This window comes from Rhinolophus hipposideros, assembly GCF_964194185.1.
Source record: "Rhinolophus hipposideros genome assembly, chromosome: 21".
NCBI lineage: Eukaryota > Metazoa > Chordata > Mammalia > Chiroptera > Rhinolophidae > Rhinolophus > Rhinolophus hipposideros.
The window spans coordinates 45622156-45641911 of record NC_138067.1 but is presented as its reverse complement, the minus strand read 5'-3'; the positions used below and the strand labels follow the sequence as shown (position 1 = coordinate 45641911).

The following is a 19756-nucleotide window of genomic DNA, read 5'->3' as shown; positions in this document are numbered from 1 at the left end:
GCATATCATCTTGGCCTAGGCTATTTTGCCTCCTGAGGAGAAATGCAATTTTCAGCATCTATTCATATTTAATCCTTGTAATAATATGGCAAGACATCCATTGTCATCCCTTTTTTACCAAGGGGAAAATCTGGCCCAGGGATTTCAGCAGTGTGTTCACCACCACGCCCAGCCAGTCTGGGGAGGCAGTGAGCTCTGGAAACCAGATAGAAATAATTCCAGAGCCACTGCATTTGCCAGTGTCAAGTGCTGCCTTTCATAGGTTCCCCCAAGGTTACCTGGAGATGAGCAGACCCTGGTATGACAATTTGCCTCATTCCCTCCCTTCTTGTCTTTCTCACTTTCTCTGTTCTTCCTCTTTTCACCAGTCACTTTCACCGAGTCTTCTATGGGATATTGCTTAATGTAGTTCAGGGTTTCCTAACCTTGTCACCACTAACATTTGAGACTGCATAATTCTTTGTTGTGGGGGGCTGTCCGGAACATTCTAAGATGGTTAGCCGTATCTCTGGCCTCTTTGTGCTAGATCCCAGTAGCAACTCCCTCTAGTTGTGACAACCAAAAGTGTCAAATGCCCCCTGAGGGGAAAATCACTTCCCCATTGAGCGTCACTGTTACAATGTAGTGTGCTGGGCACAGCACTTAGGTCAATCTGTATTCTAATCTCATGTGTGACACCTGTCACATGAGAGCTGACTCAGTGACAGCTCTTCATATTCACCGTCTAGCAAATGGGGTGATTTTGTGGTGAGCTTTGGTTTTTAGGTAAGGATCAGGTCAGAATACATATGGAAATCTTTTAGACTGAACCGAGTGTTTTTAACAGATGGGAACTCTGGTACTCATCAGGCTCGTGCAGTGTCCTGGGACTCGGTCCTGAACCATACATTTAGAAGTTCAAGTTCAGGTCAAGAACAATGCGCATAACAATCAAATTTACTACTTATGCACCTTTTGTATGGCTAACAACTCTTCTTTTAACCCTCATCTCAACTCCTCTCATGTGGCTCTTGAGGATTGCAAGTGTGAATGTGTGTAAAGCACTGAGCATATTCTGTGACATTGTAAATATGGAATCATGTTAGTTATAATTAGTATAACCATTGTACAGATGGGAAGTGAAGACTTAAACTGGTTCCATAATTATTTAAGGCCCCCAGTTAGAAAGAAATAGAGCCTGAGTTTGAGCTCAGGAAGATGAATTCCATCACGTACTTTTTCCCACCACATACTTCCTCAACAGGTTCCTCCAACCACTCAACATGCCAGAAGGCATTCAGAAAATACGATGAGCTCAATGATCTCTAAATCATTTCTTTAAAATGTTCATACAATAAGGAAAGATGATTGTGCAATGCCAGGTGGAGAAGTCCAGTGAGGCAAATTTGTGATATTATGGGCCCAGCCTAGTTGCAGAGAGGGGGAGAGAAACTGCATGCCCCAGATGGTACTCAGATGGATTATGATGATTAATTGTTGAGCCCCTAAAAAATGCCAGTCACTGTACAATTTATTGTATGCAATTATCGCATCCTGGCTTTGGATAAGTATCATCATCCATGGCTCTGGCAAGAGAAGTGACCTGCCCAATGTCACAATTATTAAGGGTCGCAACTGGATATATAACCACAGGAAACTTGCTTACTCTATTTCTTCATCATATTTGCATTTTCATGCTTTGAAATAATTGCTTCAGTTCTGCTTTCTCCTCAAACTTCCTAATATCCCCCATCCTTGCTCTCAGCTGATGCCCTGGCCTCATGTTTTAGTGAGAAAATGATAACAATTAGTTGTGACATTTTTGGGTTTTTCTCACCGAATTCCTCCTGTCTGTTTACACTTGTAACAGTGAATAGAGAGTTCTTGTTCATTCCAGTTCACACAGGGAGTCAAGAGTTCTTACTTATTATTCCCTCCCCACGTTTGCTCTGAACTCTCCCACTCTCAACTTCTCAAGAACTACTCTCATGCACTGTCTTTTCCACCAAAACATCCCAAAGATTATCTTTCTACTAGATCATTGTATCACATAAACATGATCATATCCCTTCCCTCAGCAAAGAATCCAGTCTCAGCCCATATCCCTTTCCAGCTTCAGCCCTGTTCCTCTTTAGAAGATTCTTTCAGTAAAGAGGATTCACAGCCAGATTTTAGGAGGCCATGTCTCCATCTCTTCCCCTCTCCTTTCCTCCTAAACACACTCTCCAATTGTCTTCGGTCCTGTCCACTCCATGAGCTGGGCTCTCAGTAAGGATGCTTATGGCCTCATGTCACCGACTCCAGTGAGGTCTTCTCAGTTCTTATCCTGATACCTCTGTGACATGGGACCCATTAGACCTCTTCCTCTTCCTTAAAACACATTTTTCTTAGGCCTTGAGATGAGAAAATGTACACACACCCTTTTGATTATAACTCAATTAGCCACTTTTTCTCAGTCCCAATTACTAGCTTTTTTCTCCCCCCCCCTTTTTTTTATTAGTTTCAGGTGCACAAGACAAAGTAATACTTAAACGTTTATCTTTTCTATCCCTCACACTGTGTGAACCCCTTTCCCCCCATCCACTATCCCTCTGACATCGCACACAGCCGTTACATTTCCACTATCTCTATTCCTAATGCTGTACTCCGCTTCTTGTAAGTACATATACACACATATATATACACACACACATATACATACAAACTTGTAGTTGACATTCATTATTCTTCACCTTCAGCTTCATGTGTACAATGCAGTGATCCCAATTACTAGCTTTTGCTCCTCTAAATTTTGGGGTGTCCAAGGGCTTGTACCTACCTCCCTCCATCCTCTAGTTTTTCCATAAGTGATATCATCCAGTCTGTGGCTTATAATATTGCAGTGATAACTTGGGATCTACAAATCAGCCTTGGTTCTCCCCGGAGCTCTGGCCTGATATAACTAACTGAATCTTGCCATCTCCCCTTGGGGATCCCATAGGCACCTCAAACCTGACATTGCCTGAACCAACCTCTCAATTTTTCCATCCTCCCATATCTGGCACTCTTCCAATAACCTGTGTCTATTTGGAGCTTAAACATGAAGTTGTAAAGCTCTAAATCTAACATTGATCCTTGAAATCCCTTTCCCTGACCACCCAATTCAATGCAAGCCAAGCCAATCGACTGTATCTACAAAGCTACTGAATCCGCACCTGGAGTCATCATATGACCACTACCCTTGTCCAAGGCTCTCGTTGGGCTGCTTATTGGCACTAACCTTGCAAGTAGCTTGTTCTTGTTACTGATGCTGTTACCCCCCCTCAATCCATTTTCTAGACAGAAGCCAAATGATCTTTTAAAAGCACAAATCATTATGACATTATTCTGCTCAACATCCTCTAATGGTTTTGAGACTCCTAACCCAAGCTTACCCAGCACTCCTGTGTATCCCTCACCCTCACACCTCCACTGTCCTCTCACCCACTGTGATGGACCCACACGGCATTCCTCTGATTCCTGAACATGACAAGGTCATTGCCACGTCAGGCCTTCTGCATCCTCTGTTCCTTCTACATACCATTTTCTTTTTTCAATCTTCCCACATCTGGCTCCTTCTGAATATTTATTTCAGCTTAGATATTATGTCCTCAGAGAGGTCCTATCTGGTCCACAGTGCAAAGCATCTCTCCAAGGTACAGCCTAAGTCACCCCAGACTCTTCTATTTTATTTGTCCATTCATTTTTTTTTTATTCTACATACCGTCCACATTAGTACCTATGCTCCAGAAGACTATCAAGTTCTTTTAATGAGACTATTTCTAGAGTAACATTGTTTAATAGAACCATGAATGAGAGCTTCATATGTGACTTACAACTTTTCTACAAAGTAGAAGAAATTAGTTTTAATCATGTATTAAATTTAGTAATATATTTTATTTCAACATATGAAAACAATAGCATTTGAACACATAACCATTCTAAGAATTATCAATGAGATATTTTGCATTCTTTTTTCTTCCTAAGTCTTTGAATATACTAAATGCGTTTTATACTATAGTACATCTCAGGTCAGACTAGCAAGAGTTCAATAACCATATGTGGCTATGCTGGACAGCCCAGCTCTAGAGGTTAGGGGGTATCTGCTACACGTAGATGTTAAAATAAACATTTTGAAATTTTCAGGCTTCCAACTTACCACCGGTTGAAATCCTTTTCCTGTGGCCAGTTCCTGGCTTCTAGTGGAGTGACTCAGGCTGGAAGGGCTTCAGCAGATGTTTATTGAAGAACAAGGGGGCGGGACAATGGAGCTCAACAAATCAGATGACAGAAACAGAGCTTATCACAATTTCCCTGCAGCACCCTGGATACATTGTCAGCTACTCTTTATAGAAACTTAATGTCTGAATATTCCCCTCACCTCTCACCTTTTGTGAGACGCAGGAGTTCAGTCCTCTAAATATCAGGGGTCAATACATCTGGGTGTCCTGGTCCTTTCTTCTTTAAAATTTTTGGAAAATCAAAGAACCAGTAACAGGTGAGAAGAATTAGAGGCAAGCAAACAAACAAATCCCAGAAATTATGGCTAAACAAAAACTAATTTCCCTACTCACACAACACTTCTGATACCAAATGTGTAAGTTTGTCCTGCACCAAGAAATTCTATTCTCTGTGGACCTGAACTTGGTGTTCTACAATCAACTTAATTCTGACACTATCAGGAATTAGGATCATATTCCACATGGTAAAGAACTTCATCCTACAAGGCTACCCCCACTTCATGTGCCAGTTGGGTGTCCCTGGTTGCCATCTTCCCTTATGACTGACCAGCTATAAATCAGAGGTTTCCATGACCCCCTCCTTAGTTACAATGGTTTTGCTAGTATGTGTCCCAGAATTCAGAAAGGCATTTACTTAACAGTTCATTGTAATTCGTAACAAGAACAGCCAAATGGAGAGATGCACAGGCCAAGTATGGGGCATGTGTGTGTGTGTGCAGAGTATCCGTGTTCTCTGCAGGCTCCCCCATCCCAACACCGTGATGTGTTTACCAACCTAGAAGCTCATCAGATCTCATTGTTGAAGATATTTTATAGTGCTTAATGTCCAGCCCCCTCCCACCTCCCATTCCCAGAGGTCAGTGTTTGGGGAGGAAAGTTCCAAAGTGTTAATCCCCTGGCTCTACCTGAGGCTACCTAGAGGCCCATTTTAATTTAACTCGTTAGCATAAATCCTTGTCTGATCAAAAGGGGCTCCTTATGAATGAAAAAAGACACGACTATCACTCAGGAAATTGCAAGAGTTTAGAAGACTTGTGCCAGGAACCAGGAACTAAGATTAATTTTTTTTCATTTGAATATTTATTTTGAGTTCTATCTTTTGTTAATGAGTCAGGAAAGTATGTTGTATAATAAGAGACAATGTGTGAGTGTTTATTTGCAAAAAACCAAAAAGACACAGCTAAGTAGTATTGTAGATTGATTTATTTCAAAACAAATACATTGGTCAACAGTTACCCAGAGTACTTTATTTGAAGCAGAAACTTGAAATCTGAGGTGTTTGTAAAAATTTAAACCACATGGGAATTTGTAAAAATTGTGGGCACGGCTTGAGAGTTCTATGGACATGGCCCAATCATAAGATGAGGGTCAGAGATAATTTTAACTCTGCATTGGTGTTCTCACTTGATACCTCAGTAATACTATATTTATTGATTCTTTAATTCAATAAGTATTTACTTAGTGTGTATCACATATCAGGCCCTATTTTACAAATAGGGCATCAAGATTCATTAGTGAACAGTGCAGACCAGAATTCTTTCCCTCAGATAGCTTGCATTGTCATTAGGTGAAGGAAACCATACTAAGTACTGTGCGTAGTTATACTGTTTTACACCAATAAATTTGATAGTTTGGATAAAAGAGCTAAATTCCTTAAAGTTTACAGTTTACCAAAACTGTCAGAAGAAGAAATAGTAAATCCGACTAGTGCAATAACTATTAAATAAATTGAACCTGCTATTAAAAGAATTCCCAAGACTTCCCTGCTATTAAAAGAAAACCCAAGACTGAATTGGCTTCACTGATGAATTTGTCTAAACATTTCTGAAGATACAACACCAGAGAATAGAATCAGAGGAATTACTTCCCAGGTCTTTTTAGGAGGCCATTATAAGTTTGATGTAATACCTGACAGAGACATTAGAGGAAAGTAAAAGAACAGACCCATCTTTACATAAACATAAAAGCAGAAATTCTAAACCAATCTAGTGAGATTAATTATAAACAGGTAAAATACATCAGGACCAAGTGTGGTTTATTCTAGGAATGCAAGGCTAGTTTAACATTAAAAAATTAATCTAATTTATGATGATGTAAATGAAAGGACAAATATAATACAATCATAATATATACAGAAAATGCATTGATACAATCTAATAGTCATTCATAACTAAGAAAAGAAGAAAATTCTTAGCAAGATAGGAATAGAAGAAAACCTATGTAGTCTGATAAAAATAGCTTTAAAAAAACTTACAGGATAATATATGGTGATGGAAAGAAAACTGACTCTGGGTGGTGAACACACATGTGGGTATAGATAATGTATTACAGAATTGTACACATGAAATCTATGTAACTTTACTAACAATTGTCACCGCAATAAACTTTGATTAAAAACAAACAAACAAACAAACAAACAAACAAACAAAAACTTACAGGAAACATCTTTACTGTAAGTTTGTAATACCAAAGTTTTCCCCTTAATATACTCTCTCATCTAAGCTTTACAAATTCCTCATCACTCTGTCTCTTCTCTTCCCTTGTTCTCTTTTCCTACCTCCACTCTTCCCTGGGTATAGGCTGAGGTCCTCAAACCAAAACTAACACCAGTAGTACCCTATGTCCATTTCTTACCAGCCCCTTAAATCAGGGGGCGCCAAAGTATTTTTCATGATGAGTGGTCAGTATGACCCAAGGAAAGATGAAGCTGGAACTGGGAGCAGGCAGAACTCAAAAATGTCCCCTAACCCCTCACATTTCCTGTAACTCAGCCACTGTTGGTGGTGAAGCAGGTTTGGTTGTTGTATCACTGGTCTCAGTTGAGACCTCAGTCAGGGCCCTCTTCAGACTGGCAGGCAGGGAGTGGATCAGTCCCTTTTGGAAGCCTTGGCCCACGAAGACGTAGAGCATTGGGTTGAGGCAGCTGTTAAAGAATGCCAGGCAGCTCGTCAGGGTAACCAGGACATTAAGAATTTGGTACTTATCCTCAAACAACGTCTGTCTGAGTGAAATTGTGCTCAAAAGGACAATCAGTTGAAAGGAGGAACCAACAAAGAAAGAAGGAAACTATGACAGCAGTGAGGACCCAAAAAGAAGGCTGGAATTCATCATGGCTTCTTTTCGGATCTTGGCAGCTATGAGCTCATAGCCGATAGCGATGATGGACGTCGGCATAATGAAGCGAATGACGAACTGGATGATCCCTCTGGCTGTCAACATAAAACTTCCACCTCTCATCAGGGGTGTCACCCCAGGATGTAAAGGAGAAAGCACAGTATGTATTCCCTTTTCTATCACTTGCTATAGTCAAGAAGATGAAAATTTGTAAGGTAAGGACTAGTGCAAGAATCCAGGGTACAATGATCAGTTTTGTAGCCACGCTTACAGTGCAGTGCTTCTGGGCCCAGATGGGATGCAGGACACAAATACAGCGGTCCAGAGCAATGAAAGCAATGAGGAAAACACTTCCAAACAGGTTTATGTCCCTCATGCTGTAAATTAACTTGCATAGGAACCAGCCAAAAGGCCATTGTTCTCTCTCGACCATTGAGACCATGAGGAATGGTGGAGTGGCAATGAAGGAGAAGTTGATGAAAGGTAACACAAGGTGGTGACAGTGCGTGCCATCCAGAATCCAGCGACCCGGATCACAAGCCCATTTCCTGGGATGCCGAGCACAAAGATGATTCCAAGTACCACCAATGAGGTGATCTGCAAAGCAGACAGATGAAACATCTCTTTAGGTCCATGCAGAGGGCTGGAGAAATTGGTTTCCATCTTGCCCACACCTGAAACATTTCAACAATGGCCATTTCTCAGCTGTGAAGCCACCTTACAGCATCCGTTTTCAGGCCCACATCCCTTCCACTATGGTTCCCACTCTAGTGGGATACCCACTCTACTGAACCTGTGGCCAGTCATACTGTAAATTTGGCGCTCTCTTGGATGTCCCCTTGGGAAAGGGTAGATCTCCATGTTCCCATGATTACGAACATGCATTGCACCTATCAGGCTGATTAGTTAAGCAAGAGGGTTACAAGGCTCCTGTCCACCAGCCAAGTACTGAGCGAGATGTGTAGACTACAGAAAGTTGATGAGCGGCATCTTCAGCCGTGAACAGTGAGGGGAGCACTAGACTGGGAGTCAGTAGGGTCACATCTTCTTCCACCCATGACTCAGTGCATAGGTGCTGGCAGGCTCTGCACCCTCCACCTGCCCCAGGGACTCTCAGACTCCCAGCTCCTGGCTCTTCCCTCTGTGAGAACCCTCGACCTATTGTTTCATTCACCTTTAAGTTAAAGTTTCAGAATGTGGTTTGAGCTTATGGTTAAAGAGCATCTTGAACAGTTACTGGTAATATGTAGTAATGTATTACATCCTGTAGATTCTGTGCTGGGAGCAGTTAGCGAAGGGGGCCCTATCTCTGCATTCAACCCTCTGTTATTCCTTATCTATGTTCAATATGCAGCTCTTCTCTGTTTGGGATGCAAAGGTTTTCACCTATTGTATAACTTTAGTGTCTGTAGCATAAAGAATATGAAAGTGATAAGTTTAGTTAATATTTTGGGAGCTGTTGAGACCATGCATTATACTAAGTGGGGATCTACTTATATACATTGGGATCCAGTTTGACCTACATGTAACTCTATAACGGTCATTATGTGTAGTTTTCATAAGAATAAATTGATAGAGGAATTATGGGACATGCCCAAAGTCAGGTAGGTAGTAAGTGGTAGAGGAAGGATTTCAATCCAGCTTGATCTGACATCCAAGTCTTTCCTGCACTGCACAGCTGTGACAGATGTTGCTCATTGCCCACATTCCCATATTCTTGTCTTCTGACTACACCCCAATTTTGTTGCATTACTCACCCTTCAGGGAAGGTGTTTCTCTCCATCTTTGCAGGCAAATCCTGATAGACTCAGTAGTAGCTGAAATCTCCTTTGCTTTGCACGGGATTCTTTTAGCAGTTGGGCATATGACTAAATCCTGGACACTAACATTCAAGAAAGATATCCTGGGCAGCTTCTGGGATAGATTTCCTTACTCTTATGAATGAGAATCAGGGCCGGCCCAGTGGCTCAGGCGGTTAGATCTCCATGCTCCTAACTTTGAAGGCTGCCGGTTCGATTTCCACATGGGCCAGAGGGCTCTCAACCACAGGTTGACGGTTCAATCCCTCGAGTCCCGTAAGGGATGGTGGGCTCCACCTCCTGCAACTAAGGTTGAATGCGGCACCTTGAGCTGAGCTGCCACTGAGCTCCCGGATGGCTCAGTTGGTTGGAGCGCATCCTCTCAACCACAGGGTTGCCAGTTCAGTTCCTTGACTCCCGCTAGGGACGGTGGGCTGCGCCCCCTGCAACTAGCAATGGCAACTGGACCTGCAGCTGAGCTGTGCCCTCCACAACTAAGACTGAAAGGACAACAACTTGACTTGGAAAAAAAAAGTCCTGGAAGTACACATTGTTCCCCAATAAAGTCCTGTTCCCCTTCCCCAATTAAAAAAAAAATCTTACAAAAAAGAAAAGAATGAGAATCTGCAAAAATGTAGTGTCTGCCTCTGGATTAGATCACATCTGTAACTATTCCATCCAGATTCAATGCAGAAGTCGGTGTGACCCATTTAACCAAATATCCTCATACTATGGTCTGTGAGCTTTATCAGAAATGCCAGGGTGGTTGTTAAAATGATCTTTCAGAAACCCTCACCCCTAGAATCTTTGCATAAGAGCCAGTGTTATTTTTCTATTACCACAATCATTTGCATATCATCTTGGCCTGGTCTGTTCTGCCTCCTGAGGAGAAATAGCAACTTTCAGCATCTATTCACATTTAATCCTTGTAGTAATATTGCAAGACATCTGTTATCATCCCTCTCTTACCAAGGGGAAACTCTGGCCCGGCGATTTCAGCAGTGTGTTCACCACGATGCCCAGCCAGTCTGGGGAGGCAGCAATCTCAGAAAACCAGATTGAACCAATACCAGAGCCACTGTATTTGCCATCTCAAGTGCTACTTTTTAAGGATTACCCTCATGGTTATCTGGGGATGAGCATACCCTGGTATGACAATTTGACTCATTCCTTCCTGTGTCTTTCTCCTTGGCTTCTTTTCTTCCTCTTTTCCCCCCCATTTCTTCCACCTCCTCCCATCCCCCCCACTCCAGTTCAAGCTGTTGTTTCTCAGTCTAGTTGTGTAGGACACAGCTCCCTGGCTCATGCTGGTATTATGAGCCTTGCGCTCTCCGCACCTGAGATTGGTCATCAGTCATTGGTTGGCTGCTCACAGCAGCTCACAACAGCTCTCGCTGGCTGCTGGCCACCAGCCATTCATGGCAGCACACGGTAGCCCACGGCAGCACAATATGAGGGCTGACAGTGACAGCTCTTCATATTCCTCGTCTAGCAAATGGAGTGACATTGTGGTGAGCATTGGTTTTTAGGTGAGAATTAGATGAGAATACACATGGAAATCTTTTAAGCAGAACCGAGTGTCTTTAACACATGGGAATTCTGGTACTCATCAGGCTCGTGCAGTGTCCTGGGACTCTGAACCATACATTGTAGAAGTTCAAGTTCAGGTCAAGAACAATGCTCATAATAATCATAGTTACTACTTATGCACATTTTGTATGGCGAAGAGCTCTTCTTATAACCCTGATCTCAACTCCTCTCATTTGGCTTTTGAGGTTTGCAAGTGTGAATGTGTGTAAAGCACTGAGCATATTCTGTGACATTGTAAATATGGAATCATGTTAGTTATAATTAGTATAACCATTGTACAGATGAGGAAGTGAAGACTTAAACTGGTTCCATTAATTGTTTAAAGCCCCCAGTTAGAAAGAGATAGAGCCTGAATTTGAGCTCAGGCAGATAAGTTCCACCAGAAATGTACTTTTAAATACTTCCCTCACATAATTCTTCAACAGGTTTTCTCCACCCACTCAGCATGCTACAGGGCATTCAGAAAATATGATGAGCTCAATAATTAAATCATTGGCTTAAACTATTCATACAACAAGAAAGGATGATTGTGCAGTGACAGATAGAGAAGTCCAGTGAGGCAAATTTGTGATATTATGGGCCCAGCCTAGTTGCAGAGAGGGGGAGAGAAACTGCATGCCCCAGATGGTACTCAGATGGATTATGATGATTAATTGTTGAGCCCCTAAAAGGTGCCAGTCACTGTACAATTTATCATCTGCAATTACCACATCCTGGCTTTTGGATAAGTATCATCATCCATGGCTCTGGCAAGAGAAGTGACCTGCCCAATGTCACAATTATTAAGGGTCGCAATTGGATTTATGACCACAGATTTCACATAGAAACTTGCTTACTCTATTTCTTCATCATATTCACATTTTCATGCTTTGAAATAATTGCTTCAGTTCTGCTTTCTCCTCAGACTTCCTAATATCAGCCCCCATTCTTGCTCTCAGCTGATGCCCTGGCCTCATGTTTTAGTGAGAAAATGGTAACAATTAGTTGTGACTTTTTAAGCCTTTTCTCACCCAATTCCTCTTGTCTGTCTACACTTAGTAACAGTGTGTAGAGAGTTCCTGTTCATTCCAGTTCACACAGGGAGTCAAGAGTTCTCATTTACCCCCTCCCCACATTTGCTCTGGATCCCTCGCTCTCTCACCTTTCCAAGAATTTATGTGCATTATATCTTTTTTTGCAACAAAGCCCCAAGGTTTTCTTTCTACTAGATCATTCTATGACATAAACATGATCGTATCCCCTCCCTCAACAAAGTATCCATCCTCAGCCCATATCCCTTTCCAGCTTCAACCCTGTTCCTCTCTAGAAGATTCTTTCAGTAAAGAGGATTCACAGCCAGACTTTAGGAGGTCATGTCTCCATCTCCTCCCCTCTCTTTTCCTCCTAAACACACTCCAATTGTCTTTGGTCCTGTGCATTCCATGGACCGTGCTCTCAGTTAGGATGCTTATGGCCTCATGTCACCGACTCCGGTGAGGACTTCTCAGTTCTTATTCTGATACCTCTGTGATACGGGACCCATAAGACCCCTTCCAATTCTTAAACACATTTGTCTTAGGCCTTGAGATGATAAAATGTACACACAACATCTCTTTGTTATCTTTATAGCTCATTTGGCCACCTTATTTCTGTCCAAATTGCTACTTTTATCTCCTCTAAATTGACCTCTAATGTCTGGGGTGTCCAAGGACTTGTACCTCCCTCCCTCCATCCTTTAGTTTTTCCGTAGGTAATATCATCCAGTCTCATATCTTATAATATCGCAGTGATAACTTGTGACCTACATATTCAGCCTTGCTTTCTCCCTGGAGCTCTGGCCTGGTGTAACCAACTGAATCTTGCCATCTCCCCTTGGGGATCCCATAGGCACCTCAAACCTGACATTGCCTGACTCAACCTCTTAATTTTTCTATCCTCCCATATCTGGCACTCTTCTAACAACCTGTGTCTATTTGGAGCTGTGTCTATTCAGTTGTAAAACTCTAAATCTAACATTGATCCTTGAAATCCCTTTCCCTGACCACCCAATCCAATGCAAGCCAAGCCAGTCGACTGTATTTACAAAGCTACTGAATTCGCACCTGGAGTCATCGTATGACCACAACCCTTGTCCAAGGCTCTCGTTGGGCTGCTTATTGGCACTAACCTTGCAAGTAGCTTGTTCTTGCTACTGATGCTGTTACCCCCCCTCAATCCATTTTCTAGACAGAAGCCAAATGATTTTTTAAAAACACAAATCATATTATGACATTATTCTGCTCAACATCCTCTAATGGTTTCGAGACTCCTAACCCAAGCTTACCCAGCACTCCTGTGTATCCCTCACCCTCACACCTCCACTGTCCTCTCACCCACTGTGATGGACCCACACGGCATTCCTCTGATTCCTGAACATGACAAGGTCATTGCCATGTCAGGCCTTCTGCATCCTCTGTTCCTTCTTGGTACCATTCTCTTTTTTTCAATCTTCCCACATCTGGCTCTGTTGAATATTCATATCTGAGCTTAGGTATTATATTGTCAGAGAGGTCCTACCTGACCAACAGTGCTAAGAAGTTACCCCAGGTACAGCCTATCTCACCAGTTACTATTCTTGTTTTTATTTTCCATTCATTTATTTTTTATTCCAAATACCCTCGACATTAGTACATATCCTCCAGAAGACTACTCAGTTCTTTGAATGAGACAGTCTAGAGTAACAATGTCCAATAGAACCAGGAATGAACACCTCATATGTGACTTACAATTTTTTTACAAAGTAAAAGAAATTAATCTTAATAAAATATTGTTTAGTAATAATATACCTTACCTTACTCAACATATGAAAACAGTATCATTTGAAATAACCATTCTAAGAATTATCAATGAGAAATTTGCATTCTTTTTTCTTACTAAGTCTTTGAATATACTAAATGTATTTTACATTACAGCACATCTCAGGTCAGACTAACAAGCTCAATGACCATATGTGGCCGAGTATTCTATACTGGACAGCCCAGCTCTAGAGGTTAGGAGTTATCTGCCACACAGTAGATGGTCAAATAATCATTTTGAAATTGTCAGTCTTCCAACTTACCACCAGCTGAGATTCTTTTCCTGTGGCTAGTTCCTGGCTTCTAATGGAGTGACTCAGGCTTGAAGGAAGGGCTTCAGCAAATGCTTTATTGAAAAACAAGGGGGTGGGACAAGGGAGCTCAACCAATCAGGTGACAGAAACTCAGAGCTTCTTACAATTTCTAGAAAGCATCCTGTCTATGCTGACAGCATGCTCTTTTTAGAACTTAATGTCTGAATATTTTCCCTACCTCCCACCTTCTGTGACAGACAGGAGTTCAGTCCTCTAAATATCAGGGATCAATGCATCTGTGTGTCCAGGCATTGACACCCAGTGATTCAGGAAAATTGAAGAAACAATTACTGATGTGAGAAGAAATAGAGGCAAGCAATAAAAACAGAGGTGATGATTAAACAAAAACTTGTTTTTCTACTCACGCAACACTTCTGACACCAAATGTGTGGGTTTATTCTACACCAAGAAATTCTCCATTTCTCTATGGACCTGAATTGGGTGTTCTACAATTCAATTCAATTCTGACACTAAGTATTCCGAATTAAGATCAGATCCCACATGGTAAAGGACTTTATCCCACCAGGCTACCAGCACTTCATATGCCAGTTGGGAGTCACTGGTTGCCGTTTATCCTTCTGACTGACCAGCTATAAATCAGGGTTTCTTTTTAAAAAATGTTTTATTGAGATATAATTCACGTATCATAAAATCACCATTTTAAAACATACATTTGTGGGTTTTAATATATTTACAAGGTTGTACAACTATCACCACTATTTACTTCCAGACCTTTTCATCACCCAAAAAAGAAACCCTGAACCCATTAGCCATCACTCCTCATACCCTCCTCCTCCCAGCCCCTGGCAACAAGTAAACTTCTTTCTGTCTCTATGGATTTGCTTATTCTGCACATTTCATGTGAATGGAATCATACAATATGTAGCCTTTTGTGTCTGGCTTCTTTCACTTAGCATTAAGGCTTTCAAGGTTCATCCATGTCGCGCCAGGTAACTAGCTGTACTCCATTCCTTTTCTGGCTGAATGATATTCCATTTTATAGATTCCTCCATATTTTGCTTATCCACCTAACACTTACTGGACATTTGGGTTATTTTCACTTTGGGACTATTATGAATAATGCTACTATGAACATGAATATTTAAGTTTTGTATAGATATATGATTTCAATTCTCCTTGGTATATACCCACGTAGGTCTGGAACTGCTGGGTCATATGGTAACTCTACATTTAAGTTTTTTGAAGAACTGCCAAACTCTTTTCCAAAGGAGCTGCTGCGTTTTTCAATCCTACCAGCAGTGTATGAGGGTTCCAATGTCTTCATATCCTCACCAACACTTTTTATTGTGTCTTTTTGATTACAGCCATCTTAATGGGTGTGATTTCTCACATGATTTTGATTTTCATTTCTCTGATTGCTAATGATGTGGAGCATCTTTTCATGTATTATAGGCCATTTATGTATCTTCTTTGAAAAAATGTCAGTTCAGATCCTTTGCCAGTTTTTATTTGATTTGTCGTTTTATTGTTGCATTATAAAAATTCTTTTTTTTTAAAAAAAGATTTTATTGGGGAAGGGGATCAGGACTTTATTGAGGAACTGTGTGTACGTACTTCCAGGCCTTTTTCCCAAGTCAAGTTGTTGTCCTTTCAATTTTAGTTGTAGAGGGTGCTGTTCAGCTTCAAGTTGTTGTCCTTCCAGTCTTAGTTGTGGAGGGCGCAGCTCAGCTCCAGGTCCAGTTGCCGTTGTTAGTTGCAGGGGGCGCAGCCCACCATCCCTTGTGGGACTCGAGGAACTGAACTGGCAACCTTGTGGTTGAGTGCCCACTGGCTGATGGGGGAATCGAACCGGCAGCCTTCAGAGTTAGGAGCATGGAGCTCTAACCGCCTGAGCCTCCTGGGCTGGCCCAGTCTTTTTAAATTTTAATGAAGTCCAATTCATCAATTTTTTCATTGGTTGCTTGTGCTTCTGATGTTAAATCTAAAAAGCCAATGCCCAATCCAAGGTCACAAAGATTTATCCATTTTCTTCTAAGAGATTTATAGTTTTAGCTCATATGCTTAGCTATTTGATTCATTTTGAGTTATTTTTTTATATAGTGTGATGTAGGGGTCCAAATTCATTCTGTTGCATGCAGGAATCCAGTTGTCCCTGCATCATTTGTTGAAGACTATTCTTCCCTGTTGAATGGTCTTGTCACCCTTGCTGAAAATCAACTCACCAGAGATGTATAGGTTTATTTCTGGACTCTAAATTGTCTTCCATTGATCTATCTATATGTCTCTCTTCCATGTCTCTTATTGACTGCACATAGCACAGGGCCCGCCTACCATCTTACAAATCCTGTGTTTCCTCTCCACCTGTGGGCTCCACCAAAGAGGACTCCCTCTTCTGAACCCAACCTTCTTTCACAATGATGACATCGCTCACGATGGCTTCCCTCTAGCCCCCAACTTGGAGAAATGGTACGTTGTGATATCAGCTTTGGAGTTTGGATTCTCTGCTGCTGCTGCCCTTTCCACTCTCTAGTGATGACTCAGCCTGCAAAGGCGGTGGTGGTGGCGGCGGAGGCGGATGGAGTGGGGAGGGGGTCGGGGGTGAGGGGGAGGGAGCGACTCGGGGTCCCTCTCCCTCCTCCTCCCCTCCTGTCTTCCCCCCACCCCGCAGAGCCTCCGGCCCCCTGGAGCCCGGAGCAGCCGGTGGGCGGGAGAGCAGGCCAAGGGCTGCAGGGCAGGGAGGGAGGGAGCCGGCCGGCCCCGGAGCTGGAGCCTAAATCAGGGTTTCTGATGACCCCCTCCTTAGGTAGGATAATTTGGTAGGAAGGCTCAAAGAACTCAGGAAGAAATTTACTTACGTTTAACCGTTCTTTATGGCTCTCGCCAGGCGTCCTCGTGAGAGTGACATCGTCTTTACACCCTGCGTGGTAATCCCTGATGCACTGCGGTGATGCCGGGGGAAGATGGGTGACCTGGACGTCCACCTATTTCCTTAAGATCATCCAACTTCCGGATGATTGTCCAAAATGCTTCGTTGTGGGAGCAGACAAGGTGGGCTCCAAGCAGACGCAGCGGATCCGCATGTCCCTGCAGGGGAAGGCGGTGGTGCTGATGGCCCTCGGAGGGTATCTGGAAAATAATCCAGCTCTGGAGAAACTGTTGCCTCACATCCGAGGGAACGTATTAATAGGCTTTGTGTTCGCCAAGGAGAACCTCACTGAGATCAGGGACTTGCTGCTGGCCAATACGGTGCCAGCTGCTGCGCGTGCTGGGGCCACTGCCCCTTGTGACGTCACTGTGCCATCCCAGAACACTGGTGTGGGGCCCGGGAGGACCTCCTCCTTCCAGGCTTTAGGCATCCCCACTAAAATCTCCAGGGCACCGTTGAAATCCTGAGTGATATGCAGCTGATTAAGACTGGAGACAGAGTGGGAGCCGAAGCCACCCTGCTGAACATCTCCCCCTTCTCCTCTGGGCTGATCACCCAGCAGGTGTGTGACAATGGCGGCATGTACAACCCACAAGTGCTTGACAGCACAGAGGAAACTGTATTCCCGTTTCCTGCAGGGTGTCTGCAATGTTACCAGCGTATGTCTGCAGATTGGTTACCCAGCTGTTGCATCGGTACCCCGGTCTATCATCAGTGGGTACAAGCAGGCACTGGCTTTGTCTGTGGGGACTGATTATACCTTCCCACTTGCTGGAGAGGTCAAGGCTTTCTCGGATGATTCCTCTCCATCTGCGGCTGCTGCCCCTATGGCTGCCAACACCACTGCTGCTCCTGCTGCTGCGGCAGCCCCAGCCAAGGTTGAAACAAAAGAAGAGTTGGAGGAGTCGGACGAGGATGTGGGATGTGGTCTCTTTGACTCATCCCCCAAAAGCAATCAGCACAGACAACTTTATTTCTGAAACAAGGAAAATAACGGATTACTTCTCTTAACAACAACAACAGTTCTTTTTAAAGGATATAAGTCAAGAAGAGCCAAATTGAAGAGCTGCATAAGGCAAGGTGTGGGCTGTAATGTGCACAGGACATCCATGTTCTCTCAGGCGGCTCTACCCTCCCAACATGCAGATGTGTTTACTAACCTAGAAGCTCATTAAATCTCATTGTTCAAGAGGTTTATTTTGTTTCCACATTAAGCATCTTTAATGTTTTCTGAAGAAACAGAAAGCTTAACTGAGGTGTAATTCACATAGTATAAAATTCACCCATTTAACAATTCATTAGTTTAATATACACAAACTTATTCAATCATCATGCCAATCTAATTCTGAAACATTTTCATTACACCCCAAAAGAAATTCTGTATTTGTTAACAATTATTCCCCATTGCCACTCTTTCCCACCTTTCAGAACTATGCAACCAGTAACCTGCTTTCTGTCTCTATGTATTTATTTATTCTGGGCATTTCATGTAAATAGAATCATTACAATAGCTGATCTTTTGTGAATAGCTTCTTTTACTTAACATAATATTCTCAAGTTTCATCCATGTGTCGCATGTTTCAGCACTTTATTCTTTTTTATTGCTACATAATATTCTGTTTAACAGATATACCATCTTTTGTTTAGCTATCCTTCAGTTGATAGACATTTGAGTTGTTTCCACTTTTTAGCTGTTATGAAGAAGGCTGTTATGAACATACACATTTACACAGACATGATTTTTATTTATCTTGGGTAATGATGTTTTTATTTTTAAAGTTCTTTCTGTTGTGAGGCAGTCCTCTTTGGGCCTTTTGTATTCCTAAAATTTGTAGTGATTGTATCGAAATTGTAGGTCCCAATTTCTGTTTTACTCAGCCATTTTAAGGGGGTTCCTTAAGCTCCAGATTTCTCAGCTACAACATAATGCACTGCATGTGTATAGTCCATTGCAGTCTACTCTGCAGGCCCATGGACTTGGGGTAGGGAAACTGCTGCAACTATGCTGATGTCCATGCTACTTACATTGGTGGAGTGATCTTGGTCTGAACCATAAGTCTCTTGTTTCCATTCAGTTCTTATGGCAAATTGTGGCAGTTTACTCCTTGCCATACTCTATGAGGTTGGAGGTATTGACTATTCCATTTTTATTTTTTTCACTGGATCCTCACAACAAGCATATATGATAGAAAATTAGGGAGTAGAGTGGTTGGTTCATTAGTGTAGTCACAAAACTAATCAGATTGCACCTACTGCTTCCTTCATGTATTCCTTACTTAGAAATAGGCAAGAGCCTCAAAAAGAATGGGTCCCAGTAACCAGTCCCTGGAGACTTCATTTTACCTCAGTGGGGATTATAAAATAATTCAGAGGATAAAATCACCACCCTAGAACTAGGCATATTCGTATCATCTTTATTTGTTATTTCATTATACCTCTTCAGTCTTGGTTTTACCCATTTGATCTGTTTGTTTATTATTTTTCACCTCATGGAATCCGACATTTTAGTTGATTTACTTTTATGGAGAGTAAATATCTGAATTTCTAAACTTTGCCTACATGTTTTGACCGTGAAACCTGTGACTTTTATTTGTCCTTAATATTTGCCAAACTTCTCTTGGCCCAATGCCCCTGAAAGGAATAGCATTCTACCGTGAGTTAAGATTATCTGATTTACAAAGCAGTGTAATGTAATGAACCAATAACTAAAAAGTTTTCAAGATGCCTCTATTACTATATGAAGTCCTTTCAAATCAGCGTTTATGACAGAAATTTTTCTTGTAAAAAATAATTTTAAAATATATTCAAAGAGATTTCTTATTTTATTTGGAATTCTGCAGCCCCCAAGGATTTTTGCGGTACATGGAGACATCTCATTTAGCTGTATGACACTGCTGTGTACTGCTGTTTATATAATCATGCTGCTTTGCTTTAAAGCAACGAATGTAAGAAACATTTGCATGGAAGGATATAAAATGTGCAAAACAAAACAGAGGGCTTA

General features: G+C 42.1%; 2 pseudogenes across 2 annotated transcripts; one reads left to right on the top strand and one right to left on the bottom strand.

Annotated features, from left to right (window-relative positions):
- Positions 1-5426: 5426 nt before the first annotated feature.
- Positions 5427-16794, bottom strand: LOC308489795 (N-formyl peptide receptor 2-like; annotated as a pseudogene). The gene is made up of 2 exons (XR_013995417.1): positions 16685-16794; positions 5427-8026 (listed from the first exon to the last, which is right to left on the bottom strand). The product of XR_013995417.1 is annotated as an N-formyl peptide receptor 2-like (transcript).
- On the top strand, positions 16777-17735 carry LOC308489928 (large ribosomal subunit protein uL10-like; annotated as a pseudogene). The gene has a single exon. The product of its transcript is annotated as a large ribosomal subunit protein uL10-like (transcript).
- The last annotated feature ends 2021 nt before the right edge of the window (positions 17736-19756 follow it).